The following is a 23,003-nucleotide window of genomic DNA, read 5'->3' as shown; positions in this document are numbered from 1 at the left end:
TGATGTAGTATATGGCCAAAAAATAACCAGACTGTTGATGGTTAAATGCACTTCGGTGACACAGGCTCAGCCTGCAGCTGATGTAGGATATAGCACAAAATAACCACACTATCGATGGCGCACCACAAGTCACAAAATGGCCGCCGATCACCCCAGAAAAAAAGTGATCTAAAAACGCTCTGGGCAGCCTCAAAAAAGTGAGCAAGTCAATAATAGCACTTTAATGATCCACAGCTGCAGACCGATCACAGAATGAAGTCTTTTGGAGGAGTTAATCTGCCTAATCTCACCCTAACGTCGCAGCTGCAACCACTCCCTATACTGATCATAGCAGAGTGACGTGCGGCGCTACGTGACTCCAGCTTAAATAGAGGCTGGGTCACATGGTGCACTGGCCAATCACAGCCATGCCAATAGTAGGCAAGGCTGTGATGGCCTCTTGGGCCAAGTAGTATGACGCTTGTTGATTGGCTGCTTTGCAGCCTTTCAAAAAGCGCCAAGAAAGCGCCGAACACCGAACCCGAACCCGGACTTTTACGAAAATGTTCGGGTTCGGGTCCGTGTCACGGACACCCCAAAATTCGGTACGAACCCGAACTATACAGTTCGGGTTCGCTCATCCCTATTCGCCATTCATCTCAAGTTGTGTTTTCATTGCAGAGGTACCACGCCCATGTTCAATTATAGTATAGAGGGACTGAACGTCCAAAGTCCCCACAATCCAGTGGGGTTGGACAATCAGGCCCTCCAATGCCTGAATAATGTGCGTGGTATCTCTGATGTAGGATTTGATCTTTTTTACCGCTGGTTGTAAGAGGGTGTCTATGTAGTGGGATAAATTAGAACTCAGGGAACCTATTCCCGAACTAATGGTGCGTCCAGGTTTTTTTTTAAGATCCTTATGGATCTTGGGCAAACAATAGAATGCTGGTAATCTGCATTCCGTGCCCAAGATAAACATATATTCTTGTTTCGACAGGATCCCTTGTTTCAAACCCTTATCACAAAGACTGGTCAGTTCACTGCTAAATTCATCCAGGGGGTCTGCCCTTAATTTCAGGTGGTCTTATCTGAAAGTTGTCTTAGACACTCGCTATTATAATGTTGAGTATCCAAGACAACTATAGCGCCACCTTTATCTGCGGGTCGTATTGTAATTTTGCCCTGTTGTTGTATCTGTTTTATCGCTTGAATTTCCCTACATGACAGATTTCCTCTATATATCCTTTTATCTTTGATTTTTCGTAAATCATTTTCTACACATCTTTGGAATGTAGCTATTTCATGGCTAATCTCATTTCTTGGGAACTTCCTAGATTTATTTTTCAATTCAGTATGTTGAAACATTACATCTCCAGGTTCCAATGGGTCATTAGGTATTGGATTTTTTTTTTAAATGTTTCTTTAGACACATTTTCCTGACAAATTTTTGGACACCTATATATGTGTCAAACTTATTAATGTTCACCGTTGGTGCAAATTTTAGGCCTTTACTGAGTAGTGTGACTTGAGCCTCAGTCAACACAACAGAACTTAGGTTGACTATGGGGCTCAAATCTTGATCTAGTGGTACTTTTTGTGATCTGCCCTTCTTTCTTGGTCCTCTCCTTGTCTTTTTAAATTGTGGTTGTGGTTGGAGTGATTTTGGTGATTTTTGTGATTTTGGTGGTATCTTCTTGAATCTGACCGAGTGCGGTTCGGTATTGGTTGTGGGGGTAATTGGTGAAGTGTTGGGTATGGTGATATTTCCCTTTCTTGGTCTCGGTATGTGTTCTTTTGTCTTAAGTTGTAAGGGTGTGTCGGTGATGACCGGGCATAATGGTCTAATTGTGGTGAATGTGTTGATCTGTTCCTTATACGTGTCTTGTGATGTAGGGGGGTCCGGTCTAAAAAATGTTTCTCAGATAAGATCTCATATTTATTATTCACCGGTACATTATATTTATTTTGAACATTTGTCTTGATTCTCACTTTACTGATCTATCATATTAGTGTGTCCAGACCGTTTGTCAGTTTGTTTTCGTGATGGATTATGATGTTTTTTAGTTTTTTTATTAATTATGTCTAATTCTGTCTTATCCAAACCTCTACATATTCTCTCATGCCAGGAGTCATATTCACTATTTTTAGGTAGCTTCTCTATCAGATGTTTCATTTGATCTATTTCAATATTTATATCTTCTAATATTTGTACCCTCCTGCTAATAATCAGGTTGATCAAAGCAACTGATTGTGTGAATAGTAATGCTTCCCATCCTTTGTAAAAAGACTCATTACAGAGGTCTTGTGCAGGATTTTTTGACAGCATCAGGCCCTTTGGGATTTTTCTTTGTTCAATATATTGTTTTAAAGAACGTATCTCCCAAAACTGCCTCAGCTGTCTTTGTAGTAATCCTTCTAATTTCCTAAAAGATTCCGACATAGATTTTTCCCTTTCACTTGGGTCAGCATCCATGTGATCCCCATTGAAAAGTAATGTCTCCGCTATCTTGCGTTTAGTCTCAGCGTGACTCCAAATGTCCATGTTATATAGTTGAGGAGCTCAGTCCACAGCTGGGTGAATAAGCAAAATCAAGTAAATGAATAGAAATGGGATGGCTCACTCACTAGATACACGGATTGGTGCCAATGTCCAAAATAGAATCACCCCTTCAAAACAGTAAAATTTAAATAGTATTGGACCGGCACTCAAACATATGGGTTCACGCAGAGAACCAGTATGGTATGGTAAAATAGTGCAATTTAATAAAACATAAAATACATAAAAGCATACATACACATAATAGTGGGATGGATGAGGTAATAGGTAAATTGACTCATATAAAGTCCATACAATGCAAGTTGTTGAGGGGAATTAATAATGTCCCATATTTGTGCGAATAATTTCTGGAAAATCGATTACAAACACTATCCAAGTAATGAATTGGAAAAATCGATAGGAAAAAATCGATAGCAAACAGTCTTCAACTGTGATGAGTATGGTACTCACTTTTGGACAGCTCTGTGGTGTCCCACGTGTAAGAGTGCTTACCGACTTGGTGTCGGTTTAGTCAAATGCAAACGGCAAAGTGTAATTGCTTAACTGACGTCATAAAATCGGATCTCCGTAAGATCGCTTCAATTATCGCGAGATGAGCTTTTTCTTTCGTATAATACAGACTCTGTCAATCGCGGCTAAAATCGTGGTGAAGCTTCGATCTTGTGATCATGGATTATTATCAGTAGCCAGACGTTAATAAAATCGACCACCAGTCGGTTTGCTTACATTCATTTCAGATGATAATTTCCTAGGTCTCTTTCAGTATTGCATGGCCATGCTTCAAATTTCGGACTCTTTATGAATATGCCATCGATCCCAGACGCTTTTCGAAATAGATCCCTATTTCTTCCTCAGTGGGTTTGGTCATATTCAAGAGTCCAAGACCTTATATACTTGTCTGTTAATAATTGCTGGGGCGGATCCCAGCAAATCAAGCAAAGAACGCAACACATGGGTCAGGGGTGGGCCAGCAAGTACTCACCACCTTTTTTCTTTCAAAAAACCGCGTTGCGGTAATAATGCATCTTTGATGCGATTTATTCCGCATACATGTGTTTTTTGGGAAATAGTTGCAGAATATCATATTAATAACAACCAATGTTTCTAAATCGCAATCCCACTTTTAGATTTAAAATAACAATTAAATACAATATATTGCACATAAATTTGGACACTATAACTAAAATCAATATATGCACATATACTATGCTGGTTTGCGAATCTTCCTACATACAGTAAAATGTCATAAAATTACATAAAATTACATAAAATTTTCATAATTATTTTTTCTAAGATTTGAAGTCAGTTCTAGGTCTAGATATTGCAGTGACGTTTTTGTTTTGGCACCCCCTGCTGTTTTTTTTTTATTCCTTCCTCAAACAACCACCTGTGTCCAGTGCCATTGAAAATAAGACACTTCTGGCATACCAGTTATTATTGGCTTGACTGGATAATAGCAGGAATCCTTCCATTGAGCATGGATAAGTAAAACCAGCTAGTGTGACTGAGCTACAGGGCACATATGTCCAACCACACTGGACACAGTAGGTGAATGTTCTGAGAGGAATCAAAGTAACACCAGGGTATCCGCGGGCTGGGAACTTAAAGTGGCACAGGAAAAAAAAAAAGTAAAAGTGGCCGAAGTAGCAGGCCGGTCCAAGGGCATACATAAAAATCATTGGGCCCCATAGCAAGAAACTGAATTGGTCCCCCATTTCCGGATGTGTCAGATCCGGCACTACCGTGGATTTCGTGCTTGTGCTCCTATGACTGAGCAGAACAGCGAACGTCACTAGCTCAGATGTGAAAACACCTCAGCTGCTGTAGAACATCATAATAGTGATAAGAGAACTGCAAGCTTCATCATGACCAGTTTAGGCCTGTTTCACACTGTTCCGGCAGAGTACAACTTGCCGGAGTTCTCTGGTTACAATGGGGCCGACAGGCACTCTGATAACTTCTAGGAATGCTGGATCCAGAGAGCTCCAGCGGGCTGTTCTCTTCCGGAACAGTTTGCTGGTAGAGATGTCGCGAACATAAAATTTTCCGTTCGCGAACGGCAAACGCGAATTTCCGCAAATGTTCGCGAACGGGCGAACCGCCATAGACTTCAATAGGCAGGCGAATTTTAAAACCCACAGGGACTCTTTCTGGCCACAATAGTGATGGAAAAGTTGTTTCAAGGGGACAAACACCTGGACTGTGGCATGCCGGAGGGGGATCCATGGCAAAACTCCCATGGAAAATTACGTAGTTGACGCAGAGTCGGGTTTTAATCCATAAAGGGCATAAATGACCTAACATTCCTAAATTGTTTGGAATAACGTGCTTTAAAACATCAGGTATGATGTTGTATCGATCAAGTAGTGTAAGGGTTACGCCCGCTTCACAGTGACAGACCAAACTCTGACAGACCAAACTCCCCGTTTAACGCACCGCAAACAACCGCAAACAGTCCATTTGCACAACCGCAAACCTTTCATTTGCACAAGGTTGGATACCAAGCTAGCCATGTCCCGTTCCTTGTCCTCACTGACGTCATTAAAGGTCTTTTCCTCCACCCAGCCACGTATAACACCAAGGGTCCCCGAAAGGTGACAACAAGCCCCCTGGGACGCCTGCTGTGGTTGGTCTTCCACCTCCTCAAAGCCACCTTCCTCCTCTGACTCCTCTACTTCAGACTCCTCTCTCTGCGTTGCCGCAGGTCCAGCAATCGACGACGACAAGGCTGCTTCTGGTGGTGATGGTGACCACAACTCTTCCTCTTCATGCTCATCTACGGCCTGATCCAGCACTCTTCGCAGGGCACGCTCCAGAAAAAAACGCATATGGGATGAGGTCGATGATGTTGCCTTGGGTTTGACTGACCAGGTTTGTCACCTCCGCAAAAGGACGCATGAGCCTACAGCCATTGTGCATGAGCGTTCAGTAACACGGCCAAAAAATACCCAGCTCCGCAGAGGCTGTCCTCTTTTTTTTTAATTAAAAAAATCTGTTCTTAGCAGTTTAATCTCTGTTTTGTCCCCTATCAGTGGCCAGTGTATGGAATAGATTTTAGGAAGCGGGAGATGGAAAAAGATGCTTGGTCGGTCCTCTTACTTCCAATTTGGGGCACTGCGCGTGCGCCGTGCAATGTACTGTGCTACCCTATATGAGTGGTATGTTAAGTAGTACTATTCCTATCAGTTTAATCCCTGTTACGTCCCCTTTTAGGGGCCGGTGTATGGAATAGATTTTAGGAACCGGGGGATGGAAAAAGATGCTTGGTCGGTCCTCTTACTTCCAATTTGGGGCACTGCGCATGCACCGTACAATGTACTGTGCTACCCTATATGAGTGGTGTGTTAAGTAGTACTATTCTTATCAGTTTAATTCCTGTTACGTCCCCTATCAGGGGACGTGTATCGAATAGAGTTTAGACAACCGCAAAGAGTTGTCAATAGTTGACACACTCATGAAATAAATTTTATTCCTCTATGCGTCAATCTTGGTGTAGTGATGACTGTGCTCATGCGCACGTTTGGGAGATTGCAGGCGATGGCGGTTTTTCAAAGCCTATGGTCGTGCTGAGGTAGTTCAGTGACAGTTAAGTGACCCAGAAAACAATGATTCTGCAGTGTGGGCCCATTGTTGGCCTAGTAGGCTTTAATGATCACCGTAGATGATCACAAAGAAAATTAATGTTTTTTCTATGCAAATTATCCAGCCGATCGCTTTTGGTCTGTTCACAATGAAGCAACGACCTTATCATCTGGGGTGTGCCAACATTGCCATTGCCAACACACTCATAGAGGTGATCACTTCATTGTAATATGCAAGCTCCTTCACTACAACAAGGTAACGATCACGAAAGGGAATTGACACATGTATGTGCCTTTTTTTTGTTTTGTTTATGCAGCCACAGTGCAGCACCAGAGGCCAGAAAAATTAGGCATGTACACATGCCTGAAAAATTAGGAATTGTTGCAGCTGCTGCATCTCATCAGGCCTTTTTTAGTCAAATGCATCCCCCACTGTCAGTCCCTTCGGGATCCATGCCTCATTCATCTTAATAAAGGTGAGGTAATCTAGACTTTTTTGACCTAGGCGAATTCTCTTCTCAGTGACAATACCTCCTGCTGCGCTGAAGGTCCTTTCTGACAGGACACTTGAAGCGGGGCAGGCCAGAAGTTCTATCGCAAATTGGGATAGCTCAGGCCACAGGCCAAGCCTGCACACCCAGTAGTCAAGGGGTTCATCGCTCCTCAGAGTGTCGATATCTGCAGTTAAGGCGAGGTAGTCTGCTACCTGTCAGTCGAGTCGTTCTCTGAGGGTGGACCCTAAAGGGCTGTGGCGATGCGTAGGACTTAAAAAGCTCTGCATGTCCTCCATCAACAACACGTCTGTAAAGCGTCCTGTCCTTGCCGGCGTGGTCGTGGTAGGAGAAGGATTGCTTTCACCTCTTTCCCTGTTAGATTCCCGTTGTGCTGTGACATCACCCTTATACGCTGTGTAAAGCATACTTTTTAACTTGTTTTGGAACTGCTGCATCCTTTCCGACTAACGGTAATTCGGTAACATTTCAGCCACTTTCTGCTTATACCGAGGGTCTAGTAGCGTGGCCACCCAGTACAGGTCGTTCTCCTTCAGCCTTTTTATACAAGGGTCCCTCAACAGGCATGACAGCATGAAAGACCCCATTTGCACAAGGTTGGATGCCGAGCTACTCATGTCCTGTTCCTCGTCCTCACTGATGTCATTAAAGGTCTGTTCTTCCCCCCAGCCACGTACAACACCACGGGTACCAGATAGGTGACAACGAGCATCCTGGCATGCCTGCTGTGGTTGGTCTTCCTCCTCCTCAAAGCCACATTCCTCCTCTGACTCCTCTTCTTCAGACTCCTCTTCCAGCATTGCCGCAGGTCCAGCAAGCGATGCTGATAAGGCTGATTCTGGTGGTGATGGTGACCACAACTCTTCCTCTTCACGCTCATCTATGGCCTGATCCAGCACTCTTCGCAGGGCACGCTCCAGGAAGAAAACAAATGGGATAATGTCGCTGATGGTGCCTTCGGTGCGACTGACTAGGTTTTTCAGCTCCTCAAAAGGACGCATGAGCCTACAGGCATTGCACATGAGCGTCCAGTAACGTGGCAAAAAAATACCCAGCTCCGCAGAGGCTGTCATACAAATACTCGTTGATGGCTTTTTCTTGTTGGAGCAGGCGGTCGAACATTAGGAGTGTTGAATTCCAACGTGTCGGGCTGTCGCAAATCAAGCGCCTCACTGGCATGTTGTTTTGCCGCTAAATATCGGAAAAATGCGCCATGGCCGTGAAGGAACGCCTGAAATGGCCACACACCTTCCTGGCCTGCTTGAGGACGTCCTGTAAGCCTGGGTACTTATGCACAAAGCGTTGTACGATCAGATTCAACACATGTGTCATGCACGGCACATGTGTCAACTTGCCCAAATTCAATGCCGCCAACAATTTGATTCCGTTGTCACACACCACTTTGCTGATCTCCAGTTGGTGCGGGGTCAGCCACTGATCCACCTGTGTGTTCAGGGCGGAGAGGAGTGCTGGTCCGGTGTGACTCTCTGCTTTCAGGCAAGTCAACCCCAAGACGGTGTGACACTGTCGTATCCGGGATGTGGAATAGCCCCTGGGGAGCTGGGGGGTGCAGTCGATGTGGAGCAAGATGCAGCAGCAGAAGAGGACTCAGCCGAGGAGGTTAGCGAAGAGGATGGAGTAGGAGGAGTAGAGGTGGTGGCAGCAGGCCTGCCTGCAAGTCGTGGCAGTGTCACCAACTCCTCTGCAGAGCCACGCATTCCATGCTTGGCAGCCGTCAGCAGGTTTACCCAATGCGCAGTGTACGTGATATACAGTTGCAAGAAAAAGTATGTGAACCCTTTGGAATGATATGGATTTCTGCACAAATTGTTCATAAAATGTGATCTGATCTTCATCTAAGTCACAACAATAGACAATCACAGTCTGATTAAACTAATAACACACGAATAATTAAATGTTACCATGTTTTTATTGAACACACCATGTAAACATTCACAGTGCAGGTGGAAAAAGTATGTGAACCCCTAGACTAATGACATTTCCAAGAGCTAATTGGAGTGAGGTGTCAGCCAACTGAAGTCCAATCAATGAAATGAGCTTTGAGGTGTTTGTTACAGCTGCCCTGCCCTATAAAAAACACACACCAGTTCTGGGTTTGCTGTTCACAAGAAGCATTGTCTTATGTAAATGATGCCTCGCACAAAGGAGCTCTCAGAAGACCTACGATTAAGAATTGTTGACTTGCAGAAAGCTAGAAAGGGTTATAAAAGTATCTCCAAAAGCCTTGCTGTTCATCAGTCCATGTTAAGACAAATTGTCTATAAATGGAGAAAGTTCAGCACTGCTGCTACTCTCCCTAAGAGTGGCCATCCTGTAAAGATAACTGAAAGAGCACAGCGCAGACTGCTCAATGAGGTGAAGAAGAATCCTAGAGTGTCAGCTAAAGACTTACAAAAGTCTCTGGCATATGCTAACATCCCTGTTAGAGAATCTACGATACGTAAAACACTAAACAAGAATGGATTTCATGGGAGGATACCACAGAGGAAGCCACTGCTGTCCAAAAAAAACATTGCTGCACGTTTACAGTTTGCACAAGAGGACCTGGATGTTCCACAGCAGTACTGGCAAAATATTCTGTGGACAGATTAAACCAAATTGAGTTGTTTGGAAGAAACACACAACACTATGTGTGGAAAAAAAGAGGCACAGCACATCAACATCAAAACCTCATCCCAACTGTGAAGTATGGTGGTGGGGGCATCATGGTTTGGGGCTGCTTTGCTGAGTCAGAGCCTGGACGGATTGCTATCATCGAAGGAAAAATAAATTCCCAAGTTTATCAAGACATTTTGCAGGAGAACTTAAGGCCATCTGTCCACCAGCTGAAGCTCAACAGAAGATGGGTGTTGCAACAGGACAACGACCCAAAGCATAGAAGTAAATCAACAACAGAATGGCTTAAACAGAAGAAAATACGCCTTCTGGAGTGGCCCAGTCAGAGTCCTGACCTCGACCCGATTGAGATGCTGTGGAATGACCTCAAGAAAGCCATTCACACCAGACATCCCAAGAATATTGCTGAACTGAAACAGCTCTGTAAAGAGGAATGGTCAAAAATTACTCCTGACCGTTGTGCACGTCTGATCTGCAACTACAGGAAACGTTTGGTTGAAGTTATTGCTGCCAAAGGAGGTTTAACCAGTTATTAAATCCAAGGGTTCACATACTTTTTCCACCTGCACTGTGAATGTTTACATGGTGTGTTCAATAAAAACATGGTAACATTTAATTCTTTGTGTGTTATTAGTTTAAGCAGACTGTGATTGTCTATTGTTGTGACTTAGATGAAGATCAGATCACATTTTATGACAAATTTGTGCAGAAATCCATATTATTCCAAAGGGCTCACATACTTTTTCTTGCAACTGTACCTGCCCTGACTGTGCTTTGCAGACCAGGTATCAATGGTCAGATGGACCCTTGCCCCAACACTGTGTGCCAGACATGCCAAGACTTCCTTTTCCACAATAGAGTACAAGTTGGGGATTGCCTTTTGTGGAAAAAAAATTCGGCCGGGTACCTTCCACTGCGGTGTCCCAATAGCTACAAATTTTTGGAAAGCCTCAGACTCCACCAGCTTGTATGGTAAAAGCTGGCGGGCTAAGAGTTCCGACAAGCCAGCTGTCAGACGCTGGGCAAGAGGGTGACTTTGTGACATTGCCTTCTTACGCTCAAACATTTCCTTGACAGACACCTGACTGTGGGCAGATGAGCAGGAACTGCTGAAGGTGAGAGGCAGAGTGGCGGGTGGTTGAGAGGGGGCAAGGAGGACAGCAGTGGTTGACGTGGCTGGACCAGGAGGAGGATGGTGGCTTTGAGTTTGTGTGCCGCTTGTACTCATCATGTGTTGATCCCATAGGCGTTTGTGATGTGAGATCATGTGCCTTCGCAAAGCAGTTGTACCTAGGTGGGTGTTGGACTTCCCTTGACTCAGTTTCTTTTGGCACAGGTTGCAAATGGCATCGCTGTTATCAGAGGCAGACACACAACAAAAAAATGCCACACTGCTGAGCTTTGCAATGACGGCATTCTGGTGGTGGCAACAGCATGCGTTGATTGGCGTGCTGTCTGGCTGACCCCGGGTGCCGATACATGCTGTCTGACTGTGCCACTAGCTCCTTGCGACGACCTCCCCCTGCTTCTAACTCGTCTCCTCCTCCTCTCTGTCTCCCCATCTGAACTTTCCCCTGTTCTTCTTCTCTTCGAGCAGGCACCCACGTGACATCCACGGACACATCGTCATCATCAACCGCTTCACTTGTATCTGACAACTCAGCAAAGGAAGCAGCAGCGGGTACAACATCATCATCATCACACCGTATGTCCATGTGTGTAATGCTGCCTGACTGAGACATATCCCTGTTATCTACATCCTCTGGCAATAATGGTTGCGCATCACTCATTTCTTCCAACTGATGTGTAAAGCTGTGGTGCTAGTGTTGGTGGTGGCGGCAGGCGGGCGAGTGGTAACTTGAGAGGTGCCCGAAGCTGAGCTGGAGGAGGATGGTGCATCAAGGTTCCGAGCGGAAGTTGTAGAAGATTGGGTGTCCTGTGTTAGCCAGTCAACTATGTCCTCAGAACTTTTCGAGTTCAGGGTACGTGGCCTCTGAACACAGGCCAGGCAACTGCAATTATATTACAGAGAAAAAATTGTTTTACTTTTTTAAATGCAAGCTACTGTGCCACCAGATATGAGTGGTGGGCACTGGCAGTGGGCACAGTACACTCTGTGGGCCTGACACACACTGGCAGGCCAGGCAACTGCAATTATATTACAGAGAAAAAATTGTTTTACTGTTTTAAATGCAAGCTACTGTGCCACCAGATATGAGTGGTGGGCACTGGCAGTGGGCACAGTACACTCTGTGGGCCTGACACACACTGGCAGGCAACTGCAATTATATAACAGAGAAAAAATTGTTTTACTGTTATAAATGCAAGCTACTGTGCCACCAGATATGAGTGGTGGGCACTGGCAGTGGGCACAGTACACTCTGTGGGCCTGACACACACTGGCAGGCAACTGCAATTCTATTACAGAGATTTTTTTTTTTACTGTTTTAAATGCAAGCTACTGTGCCACCAGATATGAGTGATGGGCACTGGCAGTGGGCACAGTACACTCTGTGGGCCTGACACACACTGGCAGGCCAGGCAACTGCAATTATATTACAGATAAAAAAATGTTTTACTGTTTTAAATGCAAGCTACTGTGTCACCAGATATGAGTGTTGGGCACTGGCAGTGGGTACAGTACACTCTGTGGGCCTGACACACACTGGCAGGCAACTGCAATTATATTACAGAGAAAAAATTGTTTTACTGTTTTAAATGCAAGCTACTGTGCCACCAGATATGAGTGGTGGGCACTGGCAGTTGGCACAGTACACTCTGTGGGCCTGACACACACTGGCAGGCAACTGCAATTATATTACAGAGAAAAAAGAAAAAAAAAGCAGACTGATGTACAAGCCCTAAAAAGGGCTTTTTGGGGTGCTGTCAGGACGCTGTACTTACAGCAGATCAGATGAGTCTTTGAGGACTGGAGTGGACACAGAACACTGGCCTAGCTAACGATTTCCCTATTAAATCAGCAGCAGCTGCACTGTCCCTGCTCTCACTCAGCTTCAGAATGAATCTAAGATGGATGCTGTCCTTGCTTTTTGATAGGAGGTGGGAGGGTCTGGGAGGGAGGGTATGCTTCTGATTGGCTAGAATGTGTCTGCTGACTGTGAGGTACAGGGTCAAAGTTTGCTCAATGATGACGTATAGGGGGCGGACCGAACATCGAATATGTTCGCCCGCCGCGGCAAACGTTAACAAGCGATGTTCGCCGGGAACTGTTCGCCGGCGAATAGTTCGGGACATCTCTATTTGCTGGAACTACTGTTTGCAATGTATAACAGGTGAAAATGAATCGGCAATACATGGAGGGGATAAAGAAGAGAGAACTACAGCTCCTAGCATGTCCAGGCTGTTTTTACAGAACACAGGTTGACATTACAGTGAGAGGGTATAAGAGGAGAGAACTACTACAACCCCCAGCATTATCATACAGCATCTGTGGATATTATAATAGGTGGGAACTACAACTCCCAGCATGTCCAGAATGTTATTGTAGTGCATCACTGAACATTACATGGAGGAGGATACAGTAGGACAAAACTACAACTCCCAGTATTAGGATGCTATGGGTTATCCCAGGACACAACTCACCTCTTCTCCAGGCACACACAGAAGTTCCTCCCCATGTAGTTTTACTATATTTTCCTCTCCACCACTGAGCTCCATCTCCCTGCCCTGGTCACATGACATCATCACAGGTCCTGCGGCTGTAAAACTACTGACTCTGTACTCTGAATGGCTGATTTGATCACATGTTGATAACATCATTGCTGGTCCTTCTGCACAGCTAGCTAGGTTTTTACAGATAGCTATGTAAGTGTAATTGGGGCAGGGCTTTCCTCCAGGGTCTGGCCCTCTTCTTCCATGGGCCAATAGCAGCTGCGTGGTCTGCCTCTATTAGAGGTATGCCACTGGGCAGGTCCAAATTGACAAAAACAGGGCAACACAAGTAGGCAGGGAGAACACAAATAGGTGGGGCCTGCAATACTATAGGGCAGTACAAAATAATGCCTCAACAGAAGTAAATACCACAGTACTGCATAAAATACTGCCCCGTTCATCACAGTATTCAACTGTATCACTGTTCTGAGTACAGTGATACAGTTGAGTTCAGGAGTATACTTACGGCCATTTGCCAGGAGCATAAGTACCTGATGCTTCTAGCATTAATTAATTAATACTGAGAGCATCAGATCATTATGTACCCAGCTGGCAGCTGTGAGGAGGACTTGAGCGGCCCCATAAACATTTTTCCTGTAAGGTCTATGGCCAATTTGATCTTGCACCAGGGGATGTCCTACCAAGTATGTAACATGTCTAGACATTTAAAAAGTATTACAATAGATAAACTATTGTGCTACAGTAAGTATTTAATGCATAGTCATTGTCCAAAATTTTATAACTGATGGCCTATCCTTAATAAAGACTCTCAATATCTGATTGCCACTGATCAATGTTCTGCACTAGCTAACGTGTCGGAACTACACAACTCCATATGTTGTGTAGGGGACAGAGCTGGTTACTGCAGCATGCTCCCATTAGGTGCTGGAGCTATTCTGAAAGAGCTGATCGGCAGGGGAGTGGGAACCCTGCCAATTAGACATTTATAGTCTATCCTGAGGATAGGCCACCACTTGTAAAATCCTGGAAACCCCTTAAAAGGTGTGTGTGTCAGGGGTGAAATCTGAGACCTAGATTTCTGCATTATCTCTTATATACACTACTTATAAAAAGTTAGGGATATTTGGCTTGTGGGTAAAATTTTAGGACCTAAAATGCACTCTAACACATGTCCAGTTGTTCAATGTTTCAGTACTTTTTGCACAACTTCCTGTCCTCTAACAAGGAGCTTAATGGCAAAATTCACAACAGGTGTATGATCCATGCATCCTTCAATAAATTTCCTGGTTCAATTAGAATTAATATTTAAACAGCCCTCCTCATGCTGTTCACATTTTGCCATCATAAGACCAAGATGACACCTAACAATTCATCAACAGTACCTGTTGTGAGGCTTCAAGCAGGCTGTTCTCAGACAAAAGTGTGTGATCAGCAGGTTGCAACAGAGATGCAGAGAGATTAAAATAGTCACAGAAAAGCATACAAGTGGAAGTCCTTTGTACACGTCCCACACTGATGACCGCTTCATTGTGAACAATGCCCTGTGGAACCGAATTATGAATGGCACACAACTCCAGGCACATTAAATGGAGGTGAGAGGCTCCTGGCCTGATTCTTTAAACTATCTTTTACTGCAACAAACCTGAGGGAACGATGGCCTGAGTGAGTAAACCGTGACACATCTCATTAGTGTCACTACCACTCCCATACACTGCACCTGTTCCTCAGGAGCTCACTGTACATGGACATGACATCACAGGAAATAAGAAAGAGCTGCATGAACATGGTCATGTGACCACAGCTCGGAACAGAGGATCAGAGCAATAAACGTAAAAGAAATACATTACAAAATTGCAGCTACCGTACATTTAAAGGACACTGATGCAAACTGGAAAAAGCCTTTACTGTAACTTTACGGAAATGTTGTGGCATGAAGAGAGCTGTGCATGCAAGGCATTCTTGAAATATTGATGAACTGAAACACATTTGCAGGGTGCAATGAGCCAAAATGCTGCCTCAAATTTGTCATGCAACATTTAGTAAGCATTTGTTGAAGAATATTGCCCCTAAATACCTAAAGGTATTTAAATTCAATGCTTCACTTAATTTTTCTTCCTGTTCTGTTGGTGTTTGCCCAATGTGCTCAATAAAAGATATGCACATTCCAAATGATTATGTCTTATTGGTTTAGTTAGAACGCATTTGTCTATAAATGTGAAAACAATCAGACCACATTATATTAGTAACTATGCAGGCATCCATGCAATTCCTTTCATACAATGCCAGCTGTGACAATATATAATATGAAGTAAAATCCCATAGTGCCTTATATGCATTGAAAATTACCATTATGAGTAAAGATGAGAGACGCTTTGAAAAATTTGATTCGCCAGCTACGCAGCCAATAAACATGCAGGTAAGTACTGCCACTCACTGTAATGCCATAGCCATGTTGGTTACTGTCATTACAGTGATTGGCTGGCCGTCACTCGTCATCGGGTGCTATAAAGCCCCGATGGCACGTGGTTCGGCACAGTGTTAGTCAGGGAGAGCTGTGCTGTAGAAGGGACAGATAGTGTAGGGAAATGATTCAATTGAATTTTATTTTTTTGTTAGGCAGGGTTGGTGTTAGAGACCCAAAAGTTCTTTTAAGGACTATTGTTGTGCCTGGCAGCAATATATATTTTTAGCACAACCTGCACTAAATTGTGTGCTATTGTAGAGATCCAAAAGTCCTTTTAAGGACAATTGTTGTATCTGGCAGCAATATATATTTTTAGCGCAACCTAATTTTTTAATTTCTATTTGCAGCGACATTACCTGCTCTACATCTCCAGTATAACGTTAGCACATCCGAAATATCAGTTACATTCAGTGTAATTTTTTCGCTGCTGGTGGCAGTGACATTATCTGCGCTAAATCTCCTGTATAACGTTTGCCCATCCTAAATATCAGTGACATTCAGTGTAAATATTTCGCTGCTGGTGGCAGCGACATTACCTGTGCTACATCTCCAGTATAACGTTTGCCTATCCTAAATATCAGTGACATTCAGTCTAATTTATTTGCGTATACACTTGTGTACGTGTGACATACTTGCCAGCATATATACCATTTAATATGCGGAAGGCGAGCATTAAGGGATGGAAAAGTGGCCGTGCTGCTGATGGTACACGCAGAGGCCGTGGCCCTGTGTGCGGTGAAACTGTGCCTGCTGCCAGAGCACAAGAAACACACTCATCCACGATGCCTAACTCCACGATGCCTAACTTCATGTTCCAGTTTGCAGGGCAGCGCAGGACACCACTCTCAACGTCACACCAGTGCGACCAGGTGGTCGGTTAGATTGCAGCAGATAATGCTTCCAGTCAGTTAAGCACCACTCTGTCTTCCACAAAGTCCAGTCTCAGTAGCCAAGAGTCTGGTCAACAGAATCCTCGCCCTGATCCTCTTTCCTCCCACCATGGAGAGTCTTTGCAAACAATTGATTCCACACTCGGATATTTTGAGGAGCTCTTTTCACTTACCATTCCTTAATTTGGTCCTCTCGCCAAGCCTGCTTGAAGAGGCACATGAGGAGATCTTGTGCCCTGATTCCAAAACTCTTGAGCATCCGCGATCAGAAGAAGATGGCTGTGGGGAACGGCATTTAGTGTTTCACGAGGTGGATGATTATGATAAGACACAGTTGCCAAGAAGTCAACGTCAATAAGCATCTCAAGAGGTTGAGGATGAGCATGAGACACAGTTGTCAATAAGTGAGGTTGTTGTTAGATCAACAAGTCAGGAGGATGACCAGAGTGAGGAAGTGGAAGAGGAGATGGTGGACGATTAAATCACTGACCCAACCTGGGAAAGTGGCAAGCCGAGCGAGGTCAGCAGTACAGAGGTGAAGGGATCTGCAGGACCGCAACAGGCTGGAAAAGGCAGTGGGGTGGCAAAAGGGAGATGGCGGGCCCCACCAAACAGGCCCGCAACTGTTTCCCAGAGCACACCCTTGCAGAAATCTTCCTTGCCAAGGTGTAGGTGTTCTGCAGTCTGGCGGTTTTTTAATAAAAGTGCGGACAATAAAAGAATTGTCATTTGCAACCTGTGCTGTACCAAAATGAGCAGGGGCGTGAACACTAGCAACCTCACCACCACTAGCATGATCCGCCACATAGCATTAAAGCACCCTAATAGGTGGGCCAAACGCCTGGGTCCACAATCAGTGTCTGCAGGGCACACCACCGCCTCCTCTTCCCCTGTGTTACATGTTGGCCAATCCCCTGTCCAAGACACAGGCCCGGATGCCTCCTGCCCTGCACCTGCTGCAAGCACCATCAGCTAGCAAATCCACTTCTGTGTCCCAGCGCAGCGTACAGATGTCCATACCCCAGGCCTTTGAACGAAAACGCAAATACCCAGCCACCCACCCACAGTCCATAGCACTAAATGTGCACCTTTCCAAATTGCTAGCCCTGGAAATGTTGCCATTTAGGCTCGTGGATACTGAGGCTTTCCGCAGACTGATGGCGGTGGCCGTCCCTCGTTACACAGTCCCCAGCCACCGATATTTTGCCCGGTGTGCCGTCCCCGCCTTACACAAGCATGTGTCCCGTAACATCACTCACAGTTATTGGGAAGGTCCACTTAACGACTGACACATGGACAAGTGCTTGTGGCCAGGGATGCTACATTTCCCTGACGGCACACTGGGTGGCCGGGAGCGAGTCGTACCCTGGGATAGTACAGTTGCTAGCGATGGCAAGGATTGCGGGCCCTATTGTACCTCCATCAGGATTTCCGCCACCACCACCATTGGGAAAAATTGTTTCCTGTATATTTTCTTGTATATAAAGTGAAAGTGCTGCCAAAAATGTCAAGAAAGAGGCACTCCGATACAACCTGTATATCACATAAAGGAGGGCCTCATTGTGGTACAATTGTTCAGTTAGTGGGACTCCTACATTCATAAAGCCTATGCACTAATTGAAAGGGCTGCCAAAAATTACAAGGAACCAGCACTCCAATACACCCTTTGTTACACACAAAGGAGGGCATCATACACAGCCTTGAAAAATTATGATTGATGGCCTGATGGTGACCCTCAAAAACATTTGGAGCAAGGGCCTGCTGATCTGACATCTAAAACATTATGGGCGACGGCCTGCTGCCGCTTTGGTGACTCTAGATAACCTGAGGCCTATCGCACGTCCCCGTGACGATCCATTCTGATGTCTGCCCTATTAACTTTCGATGTTATTTTCAGCGCCAACTACGGTGACCACGGGTAAGGGGAATCATTGTTCGATTCCGGAGAGGGAGCCTGAGAAATGGCTACGGCTACCACATCCAAGCAAGGCAGCATGCACTCAAATGACCTATTAGGTATAATTAGGTGAGGGCCTGCAGGTGAGCCGACCCTGTAAAAGATTGAAGGTGAGGGCCTGCTAGTGAGCTGATCCACTAAAATATTGTGGGTGAGAACTAGAGATGTCCCGAACTATTCGCTTGTTCGAGTTCGCCGTGGCGGGCGAACATATGCAATGTTCGGTCCGCCCCCTATTCATCATCATTGTGTAAACTTTGACCCTGTACCTCACAGTCAGCAGACACATTCCAGCCAATCAGCATCATACCCTCCCTCCCAGACCCTCCCACCTCCTGGACAGCATCCATTTTAGATTTATTCGGAAGCTGCATTCTTAGTGAAAGGAGGGACAGTGTAGCTGCTGCTGATTTAATAGGGAAATCGATAGCTAGGCTAGTGTATTCAGTGTCCACTACAGTCCTGAAGGACTCATCTGATCTCTGCTGTAAGGACAGCACCCCAAAAAGCCCTTTTTAGGGCTAGAACATCAGTCTGCTTTTTTTTAAAAAAAATTTCCCCTGTAATCTAATTGCAGTTTCCTGCCAGCGTGTGTGTCAGGCTCACAGCGTATACTGTGCCCACTTGCCCAGTGCCACCACTCATATCTGGTGTCACAGTAGCTTGCATAAAAAAAAAAAAACTGGGGGGCGGAGCTAGCGCCGGACGGAGATGGTCGCATAGCTCTCTGCTCTGTGAGGAGACTCGTCCCTAACGCCAGCAAAAATCAGCTTTCATTAGCTAAAATGGTCAAGATCGGGAATGCCAGACACGGTGACACACCTGCTCCCTCTAAGAACCAAACATCGAGCGGGGATATGGAGAAATTTCTCAAAAAGGCTGCCGCCACGATCGCGGCCAGAGAACCTAAGATGGCGCCGACGCCACAGCCTAAAGCTCTGAAGCGCGCACCTGCATTGTCGGAAGGGGAAAGCGACTCAGAAGGCTCACACCCCACTACAGAGCTCCCGATTACAAGAAGATACCTCGACCGTGCTCTAAATAGAGTAATGGAGCCGATCCTGACGGAACTTTCTGCATGCAGGCACGAGGTGAGACAAATAGGGGAACGTGTGGAGTCTTTGGAAACACACCAAGCAGCAATATTAAACCACCAGGCTTCGGTGTCAGACTCCTTCCGACGCTGCGCCTCATACCTAAACGACCTAAACAACTCACTAGAGGACCAGGAGAATAGGGGGCGCCGAAATAACCTGAGATTTAGGGGTGTGCCAGAATCGGTCCCCCCTGGTGAAGTGTCAGCCGCCATTATAGAAATCTGCGGATCGCTATTGGGCTCCGACCACCCGCAAGAAATTATTATAGAACGGGCGCATAGAGCCCTGAGGCCCAAGCCAAAGCCAACAGAACCACCCAGAGATATCATTTGCAAATTTCTCAACTTTCAAGTGAAGACAGCTGTCCTGGACTCTGCACGCAATCACCCGGATTTGGCCTATGAAGATTCCAGGGTCGAGATATTCCAAGATTTAGCCCCATCTACCTTGAAGAAGCGCAGATCCCTCAAGCCCCTGACGGATTGGCTTCGGTCCAACAAAGTGCTATATCACTGGTCCTACCCATTTGGACTAACCTTTTCATACGCAGGCAAAAGGGTTAATGTCTCTTCCTTCACAGATCTAATAGCAGTGTATGATCTATTAAAAGTGCCTCCAATGCCAATTGAAAACTGGGAACTCTTTCAAGACCTAAGCATCCTGCCTGATATTCCCAGCGTGGTCCCTTTTGAAGTCCTCCGCACACCGAAGTCTTCCCGCTCCAAGAAAAGAGGCCAGCATCTTACCCCTAGAAGCCTCTCACAAGAGCAATAGATGGACGTATGGAGTCTTTACCTAATTGTATTAGTTTACAATGTTATCTAGAATCCTCAGTTCTGTGTAACTTAATGTCAGAGTTTCACCATTGCATTTCCTAATGTGACTTTTCCCTGAAAGGAAAAGTCTTTTCTTCCCTTTCCTGCCAAAATACGGCCCATACCTGGGCGTTATACGGTCTCCTAACCGGTCTACCGACCACTTAAACCCCCCATCTATACGACATACCTTACTATGTCTGTTTTCCTATATTATGTTTGTTTAACCCGTTATGTCCTGTTTTCCCTTTCCTTTTCTATCCCTATTCCTCGACCAAGGTATTTGCCTCCACCATTGACATGGATTGAACTCCTTTCTTCCACATCTTCTCTGATACACCGAACAGTGGACCTTTTGGTAGCTTCTTATAATGTCAAGGGTTTTCACTTCCCATCAAAACAGAGCCAAATCTTTGCCATTCTGAGAAAAGCCGGAGCTGGGGTGATATTTCTACAAGAGACACATTTCCGCTTTAACCATTACCCTGATATGCGCTTCTCCCATTACTCCAACTGGTATCATTGTGGGGGAGGTTCTTCAGCTTTTAGCGGAGTCAGCATAGGGCTACAAAGGAAAATACCTTTCAAATTTATCAGCCAAATACTGGACCCGGAGGGAAGGTACATCCTACTTAAAGGTACTATTGGACCGCAGACTTACACCTTAATCAACCTATATGCCCCCAATTCTGGCCAGTCCCGCTGGTTTTCTGACATTTTCCCTGTCATAGAATCCTTCAAAGAAGGTATAGTTATTGCAGGTGGCGATTTCAACGTGGCTCTACTACCGCAATTAGACATATCCTCCCACAAATCATCCCACTCTAACAAGTCCTTAAGAGCAATTAGGAATCTCTTATGGGAATCACATCTGGTAGATGTATGGCGATCTCACCATCCCAGCACTTCAGATTTCAGATTTTATTCCTCTATGCATGGCTTCTATCATAGAATAGACTACCTGTTTATCTCTAAAGAACACATACATTTATGTAAAGAGTCATCTATAGGCTCTATACATTTATCGGACCATTCTCCCATTTTTATATCAGTACTAGCTTCCCATGAAACACCAACGTGCTTTAATTGGCGCCTAAATGAGTCTCTCCTGGGATATCAGGATTCAATCGAGGCAATATCTAAACATATCACAGAGTATTTTTCCCTTAATAAAAACCCGGAACTCCAGATAAATACTCTCTGGGACGCCCATAAACCAGTAATTAGGGGTCACTTCATTAGCATAGGCACGCATTTAAAGAAAGTTAGAGAAAAAGAAATTGATGAAGCTTTAAAAAATATTCAGAGGCTTGAATCCCAGCACAAAATAAGGCCCTCCGACCCAAAATTCCAAGAGCTGTCGAGATATAGAGCCAAACTCAAATCCCTCCTAAATTCCAGAGCAGCCAAATTCTATATGAACTCCCAACATAAATTCTTTGCTCATGGAGATAGGGCCACCAAGTTTGTCATGAGCAGGATTAAAGGGAGGAGATCTGCAAACTATGTCCACCAATTATCTTCGCAAGATGGGACCCCCATCTTCTCCTCTACCCAGATTGCTGCCCATTTTCGCTCCTACTACAACGACCTCTATAATCTTCCCTCTAATGCAGATTTGGAAACCCATGCCTCTGCCACATCAACCTTTTTAGAAGCCGCTAAACTACCAAACATTTCCCCAGCACAGAAGTTAGCCCTAGAAGTCCCCTTTTCCCTAAATGAGCTCAAAAAAGCAATGAACCAAATGCCGTCAGGAAAGAGTCCAGGCCCCGACGGTCTTCCGTTAGCCTACTACAAAACATTTCATGAACTTCTGTTCCCTCATCTTTTAGAAATTTGCAATCAGACTCTCCAGGGAACCCCTCTTTCCAGAGATATGACAGCGGCCAACATCACCCTTATTCCCAAAGAAGGCAAAGATGCTAAATTGTGCCCCAGCTATAGACCCATCTCCCTCCTAAACATAGACCTCAAACTCCTGGCCAAGATGCTTGCTAACAGATTAGCTACTCTCCTCCCCCAACTAATTCATGGAGATCAGGCAGGCTTCATCAGCAACAGAGAAGGCAAAGATAACACCACTAGGGTGATCAATACTCTCTGCCATGCCAAGCGGATTTCCTCTCCCCTGCTTCTACTTAGCACAGATGCAGAAAAAGCATTCGACAGGGTCAACTGGTCATACTTAAAACATGTTCTGTCGAAATTTGGCATACCTGACCCTTTCATCCAAGCGACCTTTTCGATGTATAAACAAGCTACTGCATCTGTCCTAATCAATGGTACCATATCTCCCCCATTTTCTATTAGAAATGGGACACGCCAGGGTTGCCCCTTATCACCTCTCCTATTTATATTGGCCCTTGAGCCGCTACTAGCAACTATAGGATTGGACCAGGGGGTGAGGGGTCTATGTTTGGGAGGCAGGGAACAGAAATTAGCTGCCTTTGCGGATGACGTCTTGATAATCACGATCAATCCGAAGGTCTCACTACCTCGAATCCAGACTCATTTAAATACATATAGCCTTTTGTCAGACTTCAAAATTAACTCCAGCAAGTCATTGGTCCTCTGTTCAGGCATATCACAGACAATTAGACACCAATTGATGGTAGATTCCCCATTCAATTGGTCCTCTCCCAATATTAAATACTTGGGGGTTAGGATCAGTTCTGAAATAACTGAACTCTTTTCCCTTAATTATACCCCCTTAAAGCAATCACTTTTTGACACAATAGATAATCTGGCCCGATCTAACCTGACACTGTCCTGGTTCGGTCGCAAAAACCTTCTCTCCTCCTAAATACTCCCCCGACTCACCTACTTACAGCAAACCCTCCCCATCCCAGTCCCCAAAAGCTACTATAACTCTATC

This window comes from Bufo bufo, chromosome 1, assembly GCF_905171765.1.
Source record: "Bufo bufo chromosome 1, aBufBuf1.1, whole genome shotgun sequence".
Taxonomy (NCBI): Eukaryota; Metazoa; Chordata; class Amphibia; order Anura; family Bufonidae; genus Bufo; species Bufo bufo.
This window is presented reverse-complemented; position numbering follows the sequence as displayed.